The 14,614-nt window shown below is 44.0% G+C and overlaps 25 non-coding genes across 25 annotated transcripts; all 25 read right to left on the minus strand.

Annotated features, from left to right (window-relative positions):
- Positions 1-4,404: 4,404 nt before the first annotated feature.
- Positions 4,405-4,523, minus strand: LOC146983588 (5S ribosomal RNA). Its single transcript, XR_015036407.1, has one exon. It is a non-coding gene; the product is annotated as a 5S ribosomal RNA (ribosomal RNA).
- Positions 4,524-4,817: 294 nt separating this feature from the next.
- LOC146983589 (5S ribosomal RNA) lies at positions 4,818-4,936 on the minus strand. Its single transcript, XR_015036418.1, has one exon. It is a non-coding gene; the product is annotated as a 5S ribosomal RNA (ribosomal RNA).
- Positions 4,937-5,236: 300 nt separating this feature from the next.
- LOC146983590 (5S ribosomal RNA) lies at positions 5,237-5,355 on the minus strand. Its single transcript, XR_015036429.1, has one exon. It is a non-coding gene; the product is annotated as a 5S ribosomal RNA (ribosomal RNA).
- Positions 5,356-5,649: 294 nt separating this feature from the next.
- Positions 5,650-5,768, minus strand: LOC146983591 (5S ribosomal RNA). Its single transcript, XR_015036440.1, has one exon. It is a non-coding gene; the product is annotated as a 5S ribosomal RNA (ribosomal RNA).
- Positions 5,769-6,068: 300 nt separating this feature from the next.
- On the minus strand, positions 6,069-6,187 carry LOC146983592 (5S ribosomal RNA). The gene has a single exon (XR_015036451.1). It is a non-coding gene; the product is annotated as a 5S ribosomal RNA (ribosomal RNA).
- Positions 6,188-6,481: 294 nt separating this feature from the next.
- Positions 6,482-6,600, minus strand: LOC146983593 (5S ribosomal RNA). Its single transcript, XR_015036462.1, has one exon. It is a non-coding gene; the product is annotated as a 5S ribosomal RNA (ribosomal RNA).
- A 296-nt stretch (positions 6,601-6,896) lies between these two features.
- LOC146983594 (5S ribosomal RNA) lies at positions 6,897-7,015 on the minus strand. Its single transcript, XR_015036470.1, has one exon. It is a non-coding gene; the product is annotated as a 5S ribosomal RNA (ribosomal RNA).
- A 294-nt stretch (positions 7,016-7,309) lies between these two features.
- Positions 7,310-7,428, minus strand: LOC146983595 (5S ribosomal RNA). Its single transcript, XR_015036471.1, has one exon. It is a non-coding gene; the product is annotated as a 5S ribosomal RNA (ribosomal RNA).
- A 299-nt stretch (positions 7,429-7,727) lies between these two features.
- LOC146983596 (5S ribosomal RNA) lies at positions 7,728-7,846 on the minus strand. Its single transcript, XR_015036473.1, has one exon. It is a non-coding gene; the product is annotated as a 5S ribosomal RNA (ribosomal RNA).
- A 294-nt stretch (positions 7,847-8,140) lies between these two features.
- LOC146983597 (5S ribosomal RNA) lies at positions 8,141-8,259 on the minus strand. Its single transcript, XR_015036474.1, has one exon. It is a non-coding gene; the product is annotated as a 5S ribosomal RNA (ribosomal RNA).
- A 294-nt stretch (positions 8,260-8,553) lies between these two features.
- On the minus strand, positions 8,554-8,672 carry LOC146983598 (5S ribosomal RNA). Its single transcript, XR_015036475.1, has one exon. It is a non-coding gene; the product is annotated as a 5S ribosomal RNA (ribosomal RNA).
- Positions 8,673-8,968: 296 nt separating this feature from the next.
- On the minus strand, positions 8,969-9,087 carry LOC146983599 (5S ribosomal RNA). The gene has a single exon (XR_015036476.1). It is a non-coding gene; the product is annotated as a 5S ribosomal RNA (ribosomal RNA).
- A 294-nt stretch (positions 9,088-9,381) lies between these two features.
- LOC146983600 (5S ribosomal RNA) lies at positions 9,382-9,500 on the minus strand. Its single transcript, XR_015036477.1, has one exon. It is a non-coding gene; the product is annotated as a 5S ribosomal RNA (ribosomal RNA).
- A 294-nt stretch (positions 9,501-9,794) lies between these two features.
- LOC146983601 (5S ribosomal RNA) lies at positions 9,795-9,913 on the minus strand. Its single transcript, XR_015036478.1, has one exon. It is a non-coding gene; the product is annotated as a 5S ribosomal RNA (ribosomal RNA).
- A 294-nt stretch (positions 9,914-10,207) lies between these two features.
- LOC146983602 (5S ribosomal RNA) lies at positions 10,208-10,326 on the minus strand. The gene has a single exon (XR_015036479.1). It is a non-coding gene; the product is annotated as a 5S ribosomal RNA (ribosomal RNA).
- A 312-nt stretch (positions 10,327-10,638) lies between these two features.
- LOC146983603 (5S ribosomal RNA) lies at positions 10,639-10,757 on the minus strand. The gene has a single exon (XR_015036484.1). It is a non-coding gene; the product is annotated as a 5S ribosomal RNA (ribosomal RNA).
- A 294-nt stretch (positions 10,758-11,051) lies between these two features.
- On the minus strand, positions 11,052-11,170 carry LOC146983604 (5S ribosomal RNA). The gene has a single exon (XR_015036495.1). It is a non-coding gene; the product is annotated as a 5S ribosomal RNA (ribosomal RNA).
- Positions 11,171-11,465: 295 nt separating this feature from the next.
- Positions 11,466-11,584, minus strand: LOC146983605 (5S ribosomal RNA). Its single transcript, XR_015036503.1, has one exon. It is a non-coding gene; the product is annotated as a 5S ribosomal RNA (ribosomal RNA).
- A 300-nt stretch (positions 11,585-11,884) lies between these two features.
- LOC146983606 (5S ribosomal RNA) lies at positions 11,885-12,003 on the minus strand. The gene has a single exon (XR_015036505.1). It is a non-coding gene; the product is annotated as a 5S ribosomal RNA (ribosomal RNA).
- A 294-nt stretch (positions 12,004-12,297) lies between these two features.
- Positions 12,298-12,416, minus strand: LOC146983607 (5S ribosomal RNA). The gene has a single exon (XR_015036506.1). It is a non-coding gene; the product is annotated as a 5S ribosomal RNA (ribosomal RNA).
- Positions 12,417-12,728: 312 nt separating this feature from the next.
- On the minus strand, positions 12,729-12,847 carry LOC146983608 (5S ribosomal RNA). Its single transcript, XR_015036507.1, has one exon. It is a non-coding gene; the product is annotated as a 5S ribosomal RNA (ribosomal RNA).
- A 295-nt stretch (positions 12,848-13,142) lies between these two features.
- On the minus strand, positions 13,143-13,261 carry LOC146983609 (5S ribosomal RNA). Its single transcript, XR_015036508.1, has one exon. It is a non-coding gene; the product is annotated as a 5S ribosomal RNA (ribosomal RNA).
- Positions 13,262-13,555: 294 nt separating this feature from the next.
- LOC146983610 (5S ribosomal RNA) lies at positions 13,556-13,674 on the minus strand. The gene has a single exon (XR_015036509.1). It is a non-coding gene; the product is annotated as a 5S ribosomal RNA (ribosomal RNA).
- A 300-nt stretch (positions 13,675-13,974) lies between these two features.
- LOC146983611 (5S ribosomal RNA) lies at positions 13,975-14,093 on the minus strand. Its single transcript, XR_015036510.1, has one exon. It is a non-coding gene; the product is annotated as a 5S ribosomal RNA (ribosomal RNA).
- A 295-nt stretch (positions 14,094-14,388) lies between these two features.
- LOC146983612 (5S ribosomal RNA) lies at positions 14,389-14,507 on the minus strand. The gene has a single exon (XR_015036511.1). It is a non-coding gene; the product is annotated as a 5S ribosomal RNA (ribosomal RNA).
- Positions 14,508-14,614: the final 107 nt, after the last annotated feature.

Here is a 14,614-nt window from a genome sequence, read left to right on the forward strand (position 1 = left end):
ATCAGTGTTTTGAATTATTGGATTTAAACTTTTTACCTGCTGATTTGGAATTATTGCCTGTGTTTGTCCAACTGCATCCAATAAACTGAAGTGATCTAGAGACTTCAAGTCTTGTGTCTGTGAAATCCTGGATTGATCCAGTTGATCCAGGTTGTATGCAGCAGCTCCTGGCAGCAGCCAAGAACCGCAACTCAGGATGTGACTTGTGTTCAACCACCTGGTGCTGTGAACTTGGATCCCACTCAGGAAACTCCACAGGACGGTATATACTGTACAAATATAAGGTATGAGAGTGACCCACCTGTTTCTGATGAGGGAAATAATGTTGTTAATTGTTGTAGTCTGAGCCTCAGGCTTCAGGAGGATGATCTTACCCGGATGGGGTACTACTTGCCTCTGAACCTGCAGTGCTGATGCTGATATGGAGACAGAGTCAGGAGAGCATGTTGCAGACTTTCTGGCACAAACTCAAGAGGGAAGCTTTCACAGTGTTCAGTTGGTAAGGATCAGTCAGAGAAGAGAGGGGTTCACCAGGTAGATTGAAACATGATGAGGGAAAGTAGACAATTCTAATTCAGCATTATCTCATAAAGAGATTAGATTTTCCAATTTTACTCCCCAGAGAGAAGAGAGAGCTTCACCCTTCACCCTTCAACGTCGTTTCCGGGGTGTTGAATCCCATCAAGTATTGCTATTGGTTCGTTCTTTCTTTCCTTTTGCTTTACTTGTGTTTACTGTCAGGGATCGACGGATATGGGTTCTTTTAAAGGGACAACGAGGAGTTTCTATTTGGTTATAAAAAAGTCTCACGTTAATGTGGATGAATCTAAGCTACCCACACTTGTTAATGGGCCCATTTTCGATAAATATATAGTTTTGTCTCTATGGTTATTTTGTTATTATTAGTGGTGGCGGAAATGCTGGTCGAGCTGACCAGCGTTTCTTTACTTTCGGGTTTGCGGCGAGTTATGAGAATAACACCGCCAAATCGCCGTTTATGGTCGGAACTACGACGGTATCTGATTGTCTTCGAACCTCTGACTTAAATTCTTGATGAATGAAAACATGAGTCTGTCTTGCATCGGTCAAAGAATTTCACAGTGCGCGCGGAGGCTCATAAATGTAGTGTGAAAACGCTTCGCTTTTCCAAAACTTGTTGTCCCTTTAAGGCCGATGCTGATACCGATTTTTTTCCATCACCGTTAGTCGATGACCGATTATGGACTGCCGATTTTCTTGGGACAATTTTTGGGGCCGACACTGCTTTTGCTGCCTCAAGTTACATAAAAAAAATGACACAATGATAACAGGTCTCAAGTTTAAACAAACATTTATTGAACAGTAAAATTTAAGCTTAAGCTATGACACACTTAGCCTTCCCTGAAGTGGACTCACTAAAACGTTGCCACACCAGGTTCTTGCGTTCAGCCATCTGTATGAAGAATAAATAAAAACACAGATTAGTATCAATCAGAATTAATATCTTACATTTATATAACCCATATCATCACCCTTTCATCAATATCTACAACACAGCCTTCATGATGCATTGCTTGCTGATAAGACAGGTAGCCTATGATTCTTTTTTTCTGCACAAAATAAAGTGATCGTGCCTTAGGCTATGTTACAACCAAAAACGTAATAACTGCCAATAACGTAATAACTGCCAATAACGTAATAATTTTGGCCATTTCAAATGTAATAAAGCCAATAGTGTAATAATGTGCCAATAATGTAATAAAACATTTGAGCCAATAACGTAATAACATGTTGCCAATAATGTAATAAGTTATTACATTATTGGCTGGTTATTACGTTATTGGCCTAGTATTAAAAAAACCTTTGACAATGTAATAACTGGTGCCGATAATGTAATAATACATAGATATGACTGCAGTATTTGGAAATAAAAGGTAGTTTTGTGCAGTTTGCTAATCAAAAATAGGTATAGTGGATGACATTATTCATCCAAGATATACTATCTTTCACCTCTCTCTCTCTCACTTCTACCATGCTTAATGATATGTTTGCAAACGGAAGAAGTAAGCATTGTAGGCTATCAACAACCTCCAAAACATAACCAAACTTGTGTATTGAATGGTGTCTGACAGCCAGTTTATGTTTCAGTCATGTATAACTTCCTGCCTCAGACAAACCATTGGGAATAGGTAATGTTAAATGTGATAATCCCAGCATGGCTCGGAGGAGCAAAGGCGTTGATTGAATGAATGAAGTAGATTTTTTTTTAAAATTAATATATTTAGCCATCATTTGTCCAACTTGATGGTTAGCGTTATCTCCAGAACACCCAAATGAAGTTCCAAATGAAGTGGCAGCACAATTGTACACATTCAGAAATCTCTTTCTCAAAGAAATGTTTTCTTTTGCAGCACCAATCAACAAATAGATCACTACTGAAACCAGCTGTTGGAGATGTAAAATGAAATCTCTGCAGGTTTCATACGTCTAACTTTGATTTTCATGTTTGAAAATTAAAAACTACATCAAAACGTTGAGCTTAAAGGTCCCATTTGGATAAAGTGACATTTCAATGTTTTTTGTTTTTTATACAGTGATGATAAAGCACCTTTAGGTTCTATATTAATACTGTGAAAGTCTAAAGGTAGATGTTTGTATTGCTCCATACAGTATAAAGGTAGTTTTTTTTTTATTTACATTTGTGAATGAAAAAACTACCTTTATACTTTCACAGTATAAATATAGAACCTATGTTGCTTTATTATCACTGCAAAAAACAAAAAAAACATCAAAATGTCGCTTTATCCAACACGGGACCTTTAAGCTCAACATGTTGAAAAAAAAAAATCAAATAGAAAGAGAATGGTAAAACCAAATCAACTCCATTACTCCTCCGATCCATGCTGGGATTATCACATTTCACATGGTTTGTCTGAGGCAGGAAGTTATACATGACTGAAAACTGGCTGGCAGAAACCATTCAATACACAAGTTTGGTTATGTTTTGGAGGTTGTTGATAGCCTACAATGCTTACTTCTTCCGTTTGCAAACATTTTAAGCATGGTAGAAGTGTGAGAGAGAGAGCGAGAGAGAGAGAGAGAGGTGAAAGATAGTACATATCTTGGATAAATAAATATGACGACTATGTCATCCACTTACCTATTTTTGATGCACAACTGCACAAAAACTGCAAAAAAACCTTTTATTTCCAAGAACTGCAATCATATTTATGTATTATTACATTATCGACACCAGTTATTACCAGCCAATAATGTAATAACTTATTACATTATTGGCAAAAAGTTATTACGTTATTGGCTCAAAAGTTTTATTACATTATTGGCACGTTATTACATTATTGGCTTTATTACATTTAAAAGGGCCAAAATTATTACATTATTGGCTGTTACTACGTTATTGGCCGTTATTACGTTTTTGGTTGCTACAGGCTACTATGCTGTCAGATTTGGCAACACAAATCAGCAGGAAAATAAGTGTAACATAACAAATTGTTCAAGTTCATGTTTAAAATGGCATTATCAACTTTAAAAGGAATAAATATTCAACCATGTACAAAACATTTCTCTCATAGTTTCAGTTAAATTAATCACCGATGTGGCTGCTCCTCCCCAGTGAGACGCGCACCCCCCTCCACACACACACACTGAAAAACTCCGAAAACCGCCCCCCCCCCCCAAAAAAAAAACTCTGCCACCACTAGATTGATAACAGCAGCAAACAGCTCTAAACACGTTTTCACGAAACACATTGTTAAAGTTCTTCTAGTACACGTTAAAGACCTCTGATTGCCCCACAGTGGCTGCCCCACTCTGTTCTGCTGCGGAGAATGCACACACACAGACACACACGACACGCATCTCAGACCGGCATGATTTAAACTCCTACAAACACCATGGAACTGAATTGACAACTTTCACATTACTATTATTTCTTCATTACTAATATTTCAATTAAGTTTAACAGCTAGAGGCTAATTGAAAGTTTAAGGCTTACTGTTGTTCTGAAGCAGCCTCCTGGGCAATGCAGCTTTCACCACTCTTCCAGTGGGGGAGGGGTAACGCGTCTGCATGTGCTGCAGGGTCTTCCGGCAACCCAGAGTAGCCCGTGGATGCCTGTCTATAAATCATGCCGCTGAAAAAAGACTTAAGCAACCCACACGCGAATCGGCCAATGCCGATTAGCATAAAAAACGCAAATATCGACCCGATATATATGCCGGCCGATCGGTCGATCCTTAATTATTACAGGGTTATAACATAAAAGTATTGTTTTTGCTTTCTGAGTGGTGCTGGCCACAGTGCAGACAGGTTGACAGCAAGACTAGGCTATTTAAAAGAATAGAAAAGAAGTAGGCTATTTCATGAATGAGACAAAGAGCAGTCGGTGCTGTGAAAAAGTGAAAAAGCTTACAGCACCCGGTATTCCCAGGCGGTCTCCCATCCAAGTACTGACCGGGCCCGACCCTGCTTAGCTTCCGAGATCAGACGAGATCGGGCGTGTTCAGGGTGGTATGGCCGTAAGCGAGAGCTGAGGTGACAAATAGCCTCTATAAACTTGATGATCATCAGCACCAAGCCCAATTCCGGGTGTAGAAAGGGATCTTTCTGTCCTTGGTTCGTTCTTTCTTTCCTTTTTGCTTAGCTTGTGTCTACTGTCATTATTACAGGGTATAAAAGTATTGTTTTTGCTTTCTGAGTGGTGCTGGCCACAGTGCAGACAGGTTGACAGCAAGACTAGGCTATTTAAAAGAATAGAAAAGAAGTAGGCTATTTCATGAATGAGACAAAGAGCAGTCGGTGCTGTGAAAAAGTGAAAAAGCTTACAGCACCCGGTATTCCCAGGCGGTCTCCCATCCAAGTACTGACCGGGCCCGACCCTGCTTAGCTTCCGAGATCAGACGAGATCGGGCGTGTTCAGGGTGGTATGGCCGTAAGCGAGAGCTGAGGTGACAAATAGCCTCTATAAACTTGATGATCATCAGCACCAAGCCCAATTCCGGGTGTAGAAAGGGATCTTTCTGTCCTTGGTTCGTTCTTTCTTTCCTTTTTGCTTAGCTTGTGTCTACTGTCATTATTACAGGGTTATAACATAAAAGTATTGTTTTTGCTTTCTGAGTGGTGCTGGCCACAGTGCAGACAGGTTGACAGCAAGACTAGGCTATTTAAAAGAATAGAAAAGAAGTAGGCTATTTCATGAATGAGACAAAGAGCAGTCGGTGCTGTGAAAAAGTGAAAAAGCTTACAGCACCCGGTATTCCCAGGCGGTCTCCCATCCAAGTACTGACCGGGCCCGACCCTGCTTAGCTTCCGAGATCAGACGAGATCGGGCGTGTTCAGGGTGGTATGGCCGTAAGCGAGAGCTGAGGTGACAAATAGCCTCTATAAACTTGATGATCATCAGCACCAAGCCCAATTCCGGGTGTAGAAAGGGATCTTTCTGTCCTTGGTTCGTTCTTTCTTTCCTTTTTGCTTAGCTTGTGTCTACTGTCATTATTACAGGGTATAAAAGTATTGTTTTTGCTTTCTGAGTGGTGCTGGCCACAGTGCAGACAGGTTGACAGCAAGACTAGGCTATTTAAAAGAATAGAAAAGAAGTAGGCTATTTCATGAATGAGACAAAGAGCAGTCGGTGCTGTGAAAAAGTGAAAAAGCTTACAGCACCCGGTATTCCCAGGCGGTCTCCCATCCAAGTACTGACCGGGCCCGACCCTGCTTAGCTTCCGAGATCAGACGAGATCGGGCGTGTTCAGGGTGGTATGGCCGTAAGCGAGAGCTGAGGTGACAAATAGCCTCTATAAACTTGATGATCATCAGCACCAAGCCCAATTCCGGGTGTAGAAAGGGATCTTTCTGTCCTTGGTTCGTTCTTTCTTTCCTTTTTGCTTAGCTTGTGTCTACTGTCATTATTACAGGGTTATAACATAAAAGTATTGTTTTTGCTTTCTGAGTGGTGCTGGCCACAGTGCAGACAGGTTGACAGCAAGACTAGGCTATTTAAAAGAATAGAAAAGAAGTAGGCTATTTCATGAATGAGACAAAGAGCAGTCGGTGCTGTGAAAAAGTGAAAAAGCTTACAGCACCCGGTATTCCCAGGCGGTCTCCCATCCAAGTACTGACCGGGCCCGACCCTGCTTAGCTTCCGAGATCAGACGAGATCGGGCGTGTTCAGGGTGGTATGGCCGTAAGCGAGAGCTGAGGTGACAAATAGCCTCTATAAACTTGATGATCATCAGCACCAAGCCCAATTCCGGGTGTAGAAAGGGATCTTTCTGTCCTTGGTTCGTTCTTTCTTTCCTTTTTGCTTAGCTTGTGTCTACTGTCATTATTACAGGGTATAAAAGTATTGTTTTTGCTTTCTGAGTGGTGCTGGCCACAGTGCAGACAGGTTGACAGCAAGACTAGGCTATTTAAAAGAATAGAAAAGAAGTAGGCTATTTCATGAATGAGACAAAGAGCAGTCGGTGCTGTGAAAAAGTGAAAAAGCTTACAGCACCCGGTATTCCCAGGCGGTCTCCCATCCAAGTACTGACCGGGCCCGACCCTGCTTAGCTTCCGAGATCAGACGAGATCGGGCGTGTTCAGGGTGGTATGGCCGTAAGCGAGAGCTGAGGTGACAAATAGCCTCTATAAACTTGATGATCATCAGCACCAAGCCCAATTCCGGGTGTAGAAAGGGATCTTTCTGTCCTTGGTTCGTTCTTTCTTTCCTTTTTGCTTAGCTTGTGTCTACTGTCATTATTACAGGGTTATAAAAAGTATTGTTTTTGCTTTCTGAGTGGTGCTGGCCACAGTGCAGACAGGTTGACAGCAAGACTAGGCTATTTAAAAGAATAGAAAAGAAGTAGGCTATTTCATGAATGAGACAAAGAGCAGTCGGTGCTGTGAAAAAGTGAAAAAGCTTACAGCACCCGGTATTCCCAGGCGGTCTCCCATCCAAGTACTGACCGGGCCCGACCCTGCTTAGCTTCCGAGATCAGACGAGATCGGGCGTGTTCAGGGTGGTATGGCCGTAAGCGAGAGCTGAGGTGACAAATAGCCTCTATAAACTTGATGATCATCAGCACCAAGCCCAATTCCGGGTGTAGAAAGGGATCTTTCTGTCCTTGGTTCGTTCTTTCTTTCCTTTTTGCTTAGCTTGTGTCTACTGTCATTATTACAGGGTATAAAAGTATTGTTTTTGCTTTCTGAGTGGTGCTGGCCACAGTGCAGACAGGTTGACAGCAAGACTAGGCTATTTAAAAGAATAGAAAAGAAGTAGGCTATTTCATGAATGAGACAAAGAGCAGTCGGTGCTGTGAAAAAGTGAAAAAGCTTACAGCACCCGGTATTCCCAGGCGGTCTCCCATCCAAGTACTGACCGGGCCCGACCCTGCTTAGCTTCCGAGATCAGACGAGATCGGGCGTGTTCAGGGTGGTATGGCCGTAAGCGAGAGCTGAGGTGACAAATAGCCTCTATAAACTTGATGATCATCAGCACCAAGCCCAATTCCGGGTGTAGAAAGGGATCTTTCTGTCCTTGGTTCGTTCTTTCTTTCCTTTTTGCTTAGCTTGTGTCTACTGTCATTATTACAGGGTTATAACATAAAGTATTGTTTTTGCTTTCTGAGTGGTGCTGGCCACAGTGCAGACAGGTTGACAGCAAGACTAGGCTATTTAAAAGAATAGAAAAGAAGTAGGCTATTTCATGAATGAGACAAAGAGCAGTCGGTGCTGTGAAAAAGTGAAAAAGCTTACAGCACCCGGTATTCCCAGGCGGTCTCCCATCCAAGTACTGACCGGGCCCGACCCTGCTTAGCTTCCGAGATCAGACGAGATCGGGCGTGTTCAGGGTGGTATGGCCGTAAGCGAGAGCTGAGGTGACAAATAGCCTCTATAAACTTGATGATCATCAGCACCAAGCCCAATTCCGGGTGTAGAAAGGGATCTTTCTGTCCTTGGTTCGTTCTTTCTTTCCTTTTTGCTTAGCTTGTGTCTACTGTCATTATTACAGGGTATAAAAGTATTGTTTTTGCTTTCTGAGTGGTGCTGGCCACAGTGCAGACAGGTTGACAGCAAGACTAGGCTATTTAAAAGAATAGAAAAGAAGTAGGCTATTTCATGAATGAGACAAAGAGCAGTCGGTGCTGTGAAAAAGTGAAAAAGCTTACAGCACCCGGTATTCCCAGGCGGTCTCCCATCCAAGTACTGACCGGGCCCGACCCTGCTTAGCTTCCGAGATCAGACGAGATCGGGCGTGTTCAGGGTGGTATGGCCGTAAGCGAGAGCTGAGGTGACAAATAGCCTCTATAAACTTGATGATCATCAGCACCAAGCCCAATTCCGGGTGTAGAAAGGGATCTTTCTGTCCTTGGTTCGTTCTTTCTTTCCTTTTTGCTTAGCTTGTGTCTACTGTCATTATTACAGGGTATAAAAGTATTGTTTTTGCTTTCTGAGTGGTGCTGGCCACAGTGCAGACAGGTTGACAGCAAGACTAGGCTATTTAAAAGAATAGAAAAGAAGTAGGCTATTTCATGAATGAGACAAAGAGCAGTCGGTGCTGTGAAAAAGTGAAAAAGCTTACAGCACCCGGTATTCCCAGGCGGTCTCCCATCCAAGTACTGACCGGGCCCGACCCTGCTTAGCTTCCGAGATCAGACGAGATCGGGCGTGTTCAGGGTGGTATGGCCGTAAGCGAGAGCTGAGGTGACAAATAGCCTCTATAAACTTGATGATCATCAGCACCAAGCCCAATTCCGGGTGTAGAAAGGGATCTTTCTGTCCTTGGTTCGTTCTTTCTTTCCTTTTTGCTTAGCTTGTGTCTACTGTCATTATTACAGGGTTATAAAAAGTATTGTTTTTGCTTTCTGAGTGGTGCTGGCCACAGTGCAGACAGGTTGACAGCAAGACTAGGCTATTTAAAAGAATAGAAAAGAAGTAGGCTATTTCATGAATGAGACAAAGAGCAGTCGGTGCTGTGAAAAAGTGAAAAAGCTTACAGCACCCGGTATTCCCAGGCGGTCTCCCATCCAAGTACTGACCGGGCCCGACCCTGCTTAGCTTCCGAGATCAGACGAGATCGGGCGTGTTCAGGGTGGTATGGCCGTAAGCGAGAGCTGAGGTGACAAATAGCCTCTATAAACTTGATGATCATCAGCACCAAGCCCAATTCCGGGTGTAGAAAGGGATCTTTCTGTCCTTGGTTCGTTCTTTCTTTCCTTTTTGCTTAGCTTGTGTCTACTGTCATTATTACAGGGTATAAAAGTATTGTTTTTGCTTTCTGAGTGGTGCTGGCCACAGTGCAGACAGGTTGACAGCAAGACTAGGCTATTTAAAAGAATAGAAAAGAAGTAGGCTATTTCATGAATGAGACAAAGAGCAGTCGGTGCTGTGAAAAAGTGAAAAAGCTTACAGCACCCGGTATTCCCAGGCGGTCTCCCATCCAAGTACTGACCGGGCCCGACCCTGCTTAGCTTCCGAGATCAGACGAGATCGGGCGTGTTCAGGGTGGTATGGCCGTAAGCGAGAGCTGAGGTGACAAATAGCCTCTATAAACTTGATGATCATCAGCACCAAGCCCAATTCCGGGTGTAGAAAGGGATCTTTCTGTCCTTGGTTCGTTCTTTCTTTCCTTTTTGCTTAGCTTGTGTCTACTGTCATTATTACAGGGTATAAAAGTATTGTTTTTGCTTTCTGAGTGGTGCTGGCCACAGTGCAGACAGGTTGACAGCAAGACTAGGCTATTTAAAAGAATAGAAAAGAAGTAGGCTATTTCATGAATGAGACAAAGAGCAGTCGGTGCTGTGAAAAAGTGAAAAAGCTTACAGCACCCGGTATTCCCAGGCGGTCTCCCATCCAAGTACTGACCGGGCCCGACCCTGCTTAGCTTCCGAGATCAGACGAGATCGGGCGTGTTCAGGGTGGTATGGCCGTAAGCGAGAGCTGAGGTGACAAATAGCCTCTATAAACTTGATGATCATCAGCACCAAGCCCAATTCCGGGTGTAGAAAGGGATCTTTCTGTCCTTGGTTCGTTCTTTCTTTCCTTTTTGCTTAGCTTGTGTCTACTGTCATTATTACAGGGTATAAAAGTATTGTTTTTGCTTTCTGAGTGGTGCTGGCCACAGTGCAGACAGGTTGACAGCAAGACTAGGCTATTTAAAAGAATAGAAAAGAAGTAGGCTATTTCATGAATGAGACAAAGAGCAGTCGGTGCTGTGAAAAAGTGAAAAAGCTTACAGCACCCGGTATTCCCAGGCGGTCTCCCATCCAAGTACTGACCGGGCCCGACCCTGCTTAGCTTCCGAGATCAGACGAGATCGGGCGTGTTCAGGGTGGTATGGCCGTAAGCGAGAGCTGAGGTGACAAATAGCCTCTATAAACTTGATGATCATCAGCACCAAGCCCAATTCCGGGTGTAGAAAGGGATCTTTCTGTCTTTGGTTCGTTCTTTCTTTCCTTTTTGCTTTCCTCTTTGCTTAGCTTGTGTCTACTGTCATTATTACAGGGTTATAACATAAAAGTATTGTTTTTGCTTTCTGAGTGGTGCTGGCCACAGTGCAGACAGGTTGACAGCAAGACTAGGCTATTTAAAAGAATAGAAAAGAAGTAGGCTATTTCATGAATGAGACAAAGAGCAGTCGGTGCTGTGAAAAAGTGAAAAAGCTTACAGCACCCGGTATTCCCAGGCGGTCTCCCATCCAAGTACTGACCGGGCCCGACCCTGCTTAGCTTCCGAGATCAGACGAGATCGGGCGTGTTCAGGGTGGTATGGCCGTAAGCGAGAGCTGAGGTGACAAATAGCCTCTATAAACTTGATGATCATCAGCACCAAGCCCAATTCCGGGTGTAGAAAGGGATCTTTCTGTCCTTGGTTCGTTCTTTCTTTCCTTTTTGCTTAGCTTGTGTCTACTGTCATTATTACAGGGTATAAAAGTATTGTTTTTGCTTTCTGAGTGGTGCTGGCCACAGTGCAGACAGGTTGACAGCAAGACTAGGCTATTTAAAAGAATAGAAAAGAAGTAGGCTATTTCATGAATGAGACAAAGAGCAGTCGGTGCTGTGAAAAAGTGAAAAAGCTTACAGCACCCGGTATTCCCAGGCGGTCTCCCATCCAAGTACTGACCGGGCCCGACCCTGCTTAGCTTCCGAGATCAGACGAGATCGGGCGTGTTCAGGGTGGTATGGCCGTAAGCGAGAGCTGAGGTGACAAATAGCCTCTATAAACTTGATGATCATCAGCACCAAGCCCAATTCCGGGTGTAGAAAGGGATCTTTCTGTCCTTGGTTCGTTCTTTCTTTCCTTTTTGCTTAGCTTGTGTCTACTGTCATTATTACAGGGTATAAAAAGTATTGTTTTTGCTTTCTGAGTGGTGCTGGCCACAGTGCAGACAGGTTGACAGCAAGACTAGGCTATTTAAAAGAATAGAAAAGAAGTAGGCTATTTCATGAATGAGACAAAGAGCAGTCGGTGCTGTGAAAAAGTGAAAAAGCTTACAGCACCCGGTATTCCCAGGCGGTCTCCCATCCAAGTACTGACCGGGCCCGACCCTGCTTAGCTTCCGAGATCAGACGAGATCGGGCGTGTTCAGGGTGGTATGGCCGTAAGCGAGAGCTGAGGTGACAAATAGCCTCTATAAACTTGATGATCATCAGCACCAAGCCCAATTCCGGGTGTAGAAAGGGATCTTTCTGTCCTTGGTTCGTTCTTTCTTTCCTTTTTGCTTAGCTTGTGTCTACTGTCATTATTACAGGGTTATAACATAAAAGTATTGTTTTTGCTTTCTGAGTGGTGCTGGCCACAGTGCAGACAGGTTGACAGCAAGACTAGGCTATTTAAAAGAATAGAAAAGAAGTAGGCTATTTCATGAATGAGACAAAGAGCAGTCGGTGCTGTGAAAAAGTGAAAAAGCTTACAGCACCCGGTATTCCCAGGCGGTCTCCCATCCAAGTACTGACCGGGCCCGACCCTGCTTAGCTTCCGAGATCAGACGAGATCGGGCGTGTTCAGGGTGGTATGGCCGTAAGCGAGAGCTGAGGTGACAAATAGCCTCTATAAACTTGATGATCATCAGCACCAAGCCCAATTCCGGGTGTAGAAAGGGATCTTTCTGTCCTTGGTTCGTTCTTTCTTTCCTTTTTGCTTAGCTTGTGTCTACTGTCATTATTACAGGGTATAAAAGTATTGTTTTTGCTTTCTGAGTGGTGCTGGCCACAGTGCAGACAGGTTGACAGCAAGACTAGGCTATTTAAAAGAATAGAAAAGAAGTAGGCTATTTCATGAATGAGACAAAGAGCAGTCGGTGCTGTGAAAAAGTGAAAAAGCTTACAGCACCCGGTATTCCCAGGCGGTCTCCCATCCAAGTACTGACCGGGCCCGACCCTGCTTAGCTTCCGAGATCAGACGAGATCGGGCGTGTTCAGGGTGGTATGGCCGTAAGCGAGAGCTGAGGTGACAAATAGCCTCTATAAACTTGATGATCATCAGCACCAAGCCCAATTCCGGGTGTAGAAAGGGATCTTTCTGTCTTTGGTTCGTTCTTTCTTTCCTTTTTGCTTTCCTCTTTGCTTAGCTTGTGTCTACTGTCATTATTACAGGGTTATAACATAAAAGTATTGTTTTTGCTTTCTGAGTGGTGCTGGCCACAGTGCAGACAGGTTGACAGCAAGACTAGGCTATTTAAAAGAATAGAAAAGAAGTAGGCTATTTCATGAATGAGACAAAGAGCAGTCGGTGCTGTGAAAAAGTGAAAAAGCTTACAGCACCCGGTATTCCCAGGCGGTCTCCCATCCAAGTACTGACCGGGCCCGACCCTGCTTAGCTTCCGAGATCAGACGAGATCGGGCGTGTTCAGGGTGGTATGGCCGTAAGCGAGAGCTGAGGTGACAAATAGCCTCTATAAACTTGATGATCATCAGCACCAAGCCCAATTCCGGGTGTAGAAAGGGATCTTTCTGTCCTTGGTTCGTTCTTTCTTTCCTTTTTGCTTAGCTTGTGTCTACTGTCATTATTACAGGGTATAAATAGTATTGTTTTTGCTTTCTGAGTGGTGCTGGCCACAGTGCAGACAGGTTGACAGCAAGACTAGGCTATTTAAAAGAATAGAAAAGAAGTAGGCTATTTCATGAATGAGACAAAGAGCAGTCGGTGCTGTGAAAAAGTGAAAAAGCTTACAGCACCCGGTATTCCCAGGCGGTCTCCCATCCAAGTACTGACCGGGCCCGACCCTGCTTAGCTTCCGAGATCAGACGAGATCGGGCGTGTTCAGGGTGGTATGGCCGTAAGCGAGAGCTGAGGTGACAAATAGCCTCTATAAACTTGATGATCATCAGCACCAAGCCCAATTCCGGGTGTAGAAAGGGATCTTTCTGTCCTTGGTTCGTTCTTTCTTTCCTTTTTGCTTAGCTTGTGTCTACTGTCATTATTACAGGGTATAAAAGTATTGTTTTTGCTTTCTGAGTGGTGCTGGCCACAGTGCAGACAGGTTGACAGCAAGACTAGGCTATTTAAAAGAATAGAAAAGAAGTAGGCTATTTCATGAATGAGACAAAGAGCAGTCGGTGCTGTGAAAAAGTGAAAAAGCTTACAGCACCCGGTATTCCCAGGCGGTCTCCCATCCAAGTACTGACCGGGCCCGACCCTGCTTAGCTTCCGAGATCAGACGAGATCGGGCGTGTTCAGGGTGGTATGGCCGTAAGCGAGAGCTGAGGTGACAAATAGCCTCTATAAACTTGATGATCATCAGCACCAAGCCCAATTCCGGGTGTAGAAAGGGATCTTTCTGTCCTTGGTTCGTTCTTTCTTTCCTTTTTGCTTAGCTTGTGTCTACTGTCATTATTACAGGGTTATAACATAAAAGTATTGTTTTTGCTTTCTGAGTGGTGCTGGCCACAGTGCAGACAGGTTGACAGCAAGACTAGGCTATTTAAAAGAATAGAAAAGAAGTAGGCTATTTCATGAATGAGACAAAGAGCAGTCGGTGCTGTGAAAAAGTGAAAAAGCTTACAGCACCCGGTATTCCCAGGCGGTCTCCCATCCAAGTACTGACCGGGCCCGACCCTGCTTAGCTTCCGAGATCAGACGAGATCGGGCGTGTTCAGGGTGGTATGGCCGTAAGCGAGAGCTGAGGTGACAAATAGCCTCTATAAACTTGATGATCATCAGCACCAAGCCCAATTCCGGGTGTAGAAAGGGATCTTTCTGTCCTTGGTTCGTTCTTTCTTTCCTTTTTGCTTAGCTTGTGTCTACTGTCATTATTACAGGGTATAAAAAGTATTGTTTTTGCTTTCTGAGTGGTGCTGGCCACAGTGCAGACAGGTTGACAGCAAGACTAGGCTATTTAAAAGAATAGAAAAGAAGTAGGCTATTTCATGAATGAGACAAAGAGCAGTCGGTGCTGTGAAAAAGTGAAAAAGCTTACAGCACCCGGTATTCCCAGGCGGTCTCCCATCCAAGTACTGACCGGGCCCGACCCTGCTTAGCTTCCGAGATCAGACGAGATCGGGCGTGTTCAGGGTGGTATGGCCGTAAGCGAGAGCTGAGGTGACAAATAGCCTCTATAAACTTGATGATCATCAGCACCAAGCCCAATTCCGGGTGTAGAAAGGGATCTTTCTGTCCTTGGTTCGTTCTTTCTTTC

The sequence above is a fragment of the Trachurus japonicus genome, chromosome 8 (genome assembly GCF_045865225.1).
Source record: "Trachurus japonicus isolate A0001 chromosome 8, Traja_1.0".
Lineage (NCBI taxonomy): Eukaryota > Metazoa > Chordata > Actinopteri > Carangiformes > Carangidae > Trachurus > Trachurus japonicus.